The following is a 4,632-nucleotide window of genomic DNA, read 5'->3' as shown; positions in this document are numbered from 1 at the left end:
CTGAATGAGCATCCATTCATTTCTGTGGCCTGAAAGCTGATGCCAGCAAGCTATCTGCAGAAGGTGAATGGGAGTTTTGATTGTCACTGAGTTGGGTAAAATTTTACAAACTTCCCTACAGTGTTGAGTGGAGAGAAAATAGAGATTCCTCTCCATTGCAATGCGCTCTTTGGAAATTTAAGAAAGTAGGGGAAATACATGGAGGATACATGATTTTCCATGGAGAACGGGCAGGTGTAGGGACAATGCCCACATGTCTTAAGCTTTATTTTTCCCCTCAGTAAAAGTCAGTGCCAAAGAGTAGAGAAAGCAATTGCCCCTGAGCTCTGAGAGAGCACCCCCTGTCATGAGCAGGAAATGAAGGCTGTAACTGATTCCATTAGATAAACAAGTGTACCCCAGTTTGAGAGAATAAATTGTGCTGAAGGTACATTTCGAAAAGAGTGATCAGGCTGCCCCATTAGAGATGCTGTGTTCTCACACTGCACTTTGTCCCCTAGTTAGAAGGAAGAGATACAGGCAAAAAAAGAGGGAGCACTTAAGCCATTGGTGTTCCGAGATTAACAATAGAATGTGCTCAGAAATGGTGAGCGGTAATTGGCCTGGGTCCTTGGAGTGCACTCAAGCCATAAGCATCATTTCTATAAGGGAGCCCTCAGGTTATATGTCACCGAGTGTCCCACCTATGACCACAGACTCTGCTTGCCACATCTCTAGGCATTCTGAAAAGGACAAAAAGAGACCCAGCTGAAAGAAGCTACAATTATTCCTGACATTTCAGAATGCACCTTTGCCATGTTCAGAATATTCTGTCATGGGCTTTAAAATGAGAACTATTACAGGAGAAAGTCTGGGCAGAAGTCTCCTTTTGAAAGAGAGCTCACCTGTACCCAGCCTTGCCTCAAATTGAAACCGATTTTAACAACTGATTGAAAAGTCTTCATTTCACCCGAGTGAAAGACATTAGTAACTCCTTCTAGCTTTATGCTGGTTAACTTATGATGAAGTAGTGAAATGGGGGAAATACAAATTTTTTGTTAAGAGACTAGAAGGAAACAGGTCACTCAGGCTAGTGCTAGGTGCGAGCTTATTAATGATATATTTTCTTCTTTATACATCTCTGCCTTCTTCAATTTTTCTTCAACGGGCATATGTTACTTTTATATTCAAAAAAAGTTGTCAACAAAAGAAAAAGAAAGAAAAACATTACTATTAGTCTTTAACTTGCAAAAGGAATTTTAAAAAGGCAAAATACAGTTAATGGTGTTTTTTTTTTTTTTTTTTTTTTTTTTTGGCTTATGACTGTTCAATTGCTCCAGCACCACCTGCTTATCTCTTTTATTTTTTTATTTTATTTTATTTTATTTTACTTTAAACAGGGCCTCATTCTATCACCCAGACTAGAGTGCAGTGGCACAATCATACCTCATGGAGGCCTCAAATTCCTGGGCTCAGCCTCCTGCTTCAGCCCCCCACCTCAGCCCCCCAAGTAGCTGAGACTATAGGCACATGCTTCCACGCCTGACTAATTTTTAAATTTTTTGTAGAGATGGAGTCTCATTATGTTGCCCAGGCTGGTCTTGCACTCCTGGCCTCAAGCAATCCTTCTGCCTCTGCTTCTCAAATTGTTGGGATTACAGGCACGAGCCACCGTGCCTAGTCATGGTGATTTGCTTTGACAGGCATGTGGGTGATGTCTTTTTGTTTTTTCTTTCAACTCTTATGTAATTTTCAAATTTTATCCAAAGAACAAGTATTTTAGTTAACAAAACCTGGAGGAGCAATGGAAATTTAGAAAGAAAATATTGCCTTATTCAATTTTAATGGTCGGGAAAGTAAGGTAAGAGATTTTTGTTTCTAATCAGAAGAAGGATGAGCAAACTGGTCCCAAGATGCTTCTTGAGAACAAATGGCAAAGACGAGGAAGCTTCTACCTGCAGCCAGCGGTGGGTCAGGAAAATCTTACAGTCACCAAGCAGTATGGATTTGAAGGCCTCCAAAAGCCCTATACTGCAAAACCTCTTTTCTTTCCTAAAAGAACACCCATACCAGCTTCTTGATGTCTCCGATGTTATTGCCATTCCAGTCATTACTGCTTCATCGTCTATGAATGTGTTCTCTGGAATTGCCCTTCTTAAAATGTAAACATCCTTGAGGAGATTAGCAGCCACTGGCAATTCAGAAAGATTAAAGGTGTTGTGAGAACATAGGCTAGACCCAGGCTCCAGCTCCAAGGCTTTCTCTACATAGTAGTGAAGTCTTGCACACCTTAACTTCTATTGAAATCAATTTCTCGTCTATAAAATGATTACCTAAGAGATTATTTTGAACAGTATGGAAAAATTGAAGTGATTGAAATCATGACTGGCCGAAGCAGTGGCAAGAAAAGGGTCTTTGCCTTTGTAACCTTTGGGGACCATGACTCCATGGATAGGACTGTCATTCAGAAATAACATACTGTGAATGGCTGCAGCTGTGAAGTTAGGAAAGCTGTGTCAAAGCAAGAGATGGTTAGTGCTTCATCCAGCCAAAGAGGTCGAAGTGGTTCTGGAAACTTTGGTGGTGGTCTTAGAAGTAGTTTCAGTGGGAATGACAACTTTGGTCATGGAGGTAACATCTGTGGTCATGGGGCCTTTAGTGGCAGCCATAGTGGTGGTGGATATTATGGCAATGGGGATGGCTATAATGGATACGGTAATGATTGAAGCAATTTTGGAGGTGGTGAAAGCTACAATGATTTTGGCAATTACAACAATCAGTCTTTAAATTTTGGACCCATGAAGGGAAGAAACTTTGGAGGCAGAAGCTCTGGCCCCTATGGTGTTGGAGGCCAATACTTTGCGAAACCACGAAACCAAGGTGGCTATGGCAGTTCCAGTAGCAGCAGTAGCTATGGCAGTGGCTAAAGATTTTAATTAGGAAACAAAGGTTAGCAGCAGAGGAGAGCCAGAGAAGTGACAGGGAAGCTACAGGTAATAACAGATTTGTGAACTCAGCCAAGTACAGTGGTGGCAGGGCCTAGCTGCTACAAAGAAGACACGTTTTAGACAAATACTTATGTATACGGGTAAAAAACTTGAGGACTGTATTTGTGACTAATTGTATAACAGGTTATTTTAGTTTCTGTTCTATGAAAAGTGTAAAGCATTCCAACAAAGGGTTTTAATGCAGTTTTTTTTTTTTTTTTTTTGCACCCATGCTATTGCTTGCTAAATGTAATAGTCTGATCATGACGCTGAATAAATGTGTTTTTTTTAATGTGCTGTGTAAAGTTAGTCTACTCTGAAGTCATGTTGGTAAATTTCCCCCAACAGTGTGAAATTAGAATTCCTTTAGGGTGATGCCAGGATCTATCCGGAATTTATATACAAGCTGCTTGGGTGGAGAAGCCATTGTCTTCAGAAACCTTGGTGTAGTTGAACTGACAGTTACTGTTGTGACCTGAAGTTCACGATTACGTCAGTGAACTTCAGGGATTATCCAAGCAAAATCACTGAATTAGTGGTTATAAAAATGATTGTTGGCACATCCTATGCAATATATCTAAATTGAATAAGGGTACCAGATAAAATTATAGATGAGAATGAAGCTTGTGTATCATCCATTATCATGTGTAATAAATAAATGATTTAATTCTCTTGAAAATAAATAAAAATAAATAAATAAATAACATGAAGGAGTGGCTCCTTATGAGCCTCCTTGCATCTGAATTCCATCAGCATAAGTTCTCAGTTTAGACGGTTGCCTCCTTGAAACAGTGCCGAGGGAATGGACAACAAGATGGATAAGTATTCATGGGGGCAACAGGAGAAAGGAAAAATTCAGGAGCCTGAGATATTTCAGAGGAGCCAAATTAGCCCAAGTGAACTGGGCACTGTCATGTGCCCCAAGAACAGAGCATCTCCCCAAAGACACATTATATATCCACTTCACAGCTTGTCCTAAATTGTCCTGAATCAAGAGCCTCAGTTCAATTTTTAATCTCAGGACACCATCATCTTATGTGTGGATTTTTTAAATGACATTTTCCAGAGGAATGACTGAGAGTGATAACACTGTTAATATTCTTGAAAATTGGGGGTCTTAAAAATCCATGATCATTCTCCCATGTTTACACAAACAGGGGCAATGGGAGCTTCTTTCTCATCACAAATTCATCACAAATGAGAGGGGAGACCATATACATAAATAGTATCCTTTTCTGTAATGATAACAGAAAGGTTCATTTTTTCTCCTCCACCGGAAACAAGGAGACTTATTAATGAGGAAGGAGTAAGGCAGCACCAGTTTAAACAGGAATGAATCAGAAACAGAAGAAAGAAACCAGGTGTTTTCCTCCCAAATGATGTTATTTTCTTAGGAGAAAAGTATTTTCATATTTTGAGTGCATTTTCTGCTGCTATACAATTATCCTTCTATTTTTTATTTATATGAATGAAACAGCAGTCTATGCATCAATAAGACATAAAATTAATCCTGCAGCTTTTCATTATGGATGCCCCTGTGCTGGTCCTAGATTCGACCTATTACTGCTTGAATGGCAACACGCTTAGCCCATCCACAAAGAGCATCTTGTTCTAAAATTAAAAGTTTGCTTTTACCATCTCTCTCTTCACATCATCAAGTTTCCTA

The 4,632-nt window shown here is 39.6% G+C and overlaps 1 pseudogene; it reads left to right on the top strand.

Moving 5' to 3' along the window:
* The first annotated feature begins 2,360 nt into the window (after nt 1-2,360).
* On the top strand, nt 2,361-2,915 carry LOC141410251 (heterogeneous nuclear ribonucleoprotein A1-like; annotated as a pseudogene).
* Nucleotides 2,916-4,632: the final 1,717 nt, after the last annotated feature.

This window comes from Macaca fascicularis, chromosome 4 (genome assembly GCF_037993035.2).
Source record: "Macaca fascicularis isolate 582-1 chromosome 4, T2T-MFA8v1.1".
Classification (NCBI taxonomy): Eukaryota; Metazoa; Chordata; class Mammalia; order Primates; family Cercopithecidae; genus Macaca; species Macaca fascicularis.
Note: the sequence above shows the minus strand (reverse complement) of the source record. Positions and strands in the feature narration are given on the sequence as shown.